Source organism: Theobroma umbraticum, unplaced genomic scaffold, assembly GCF_002168275.2.
Source record: "Theobroma umbraticum cultivar Fairchild unplaced genomic scaffold, ASM216827v3 scaffold_44.0, whole genome shotgun sequence".
NCBI lineage: Eukaryota > Viridiplantae > Streptophyta > Magnoliopsida > Malvales > Malvaceae > Theobroma > Theobroma umbraticum.
In genome coordinates this window covers 8,906,712-8,907,023 of record NW_018397255.1, presented here as the reverse complement: position 1 = coordinate 8,907,023, position 312 = coordinate 8,906,712, and the positions used below count along the sequence as shown (strand labels likewise).

The window sequence follows — 312 nt, the reverse complement described above, 5'->3', positions numbered from 1 at the left end:
AAGAGTGAGACTTGATCAACCTCTCGTTCTGCTCTCTTAATTGTTTGGGTTCTGTCCTTTGTTTGTTTCTCTTTTCTGCGTCGGCTGCTTTTGAAGTTCTTTGATGCTCTGTCTCCTGCTTTCTCTTAGTTCCCTATGCTTTTTTGATCCTGTTCTTTGTGTTTCTGCTGCTTTTCTGATCTGTGGTTGCTCCTTCGCTGCCCCTGGGACTTCCTTCTCTACCGAATGATGTCGATGGTTGCTGGCTTTTGTTTGCTGCCTTCTTGCTCCTTGGTTCTCGTTTGCTCTATTGTTCTTCTGCCTCCTGCTCTC

General features: G+C 45.8%; 1 protein-coding gene across 1 annotated transcript in view; it reads left to right on the top strand.

Annotated features, from left to right (window-relative positions):
• The window catches only part of LOC110429153 (zinc transporter 8-like), a 9,905-nt gene that overhangs the window by 8,613 nt on the left and 980 nt on the right, over window positions 1-312 (top strand).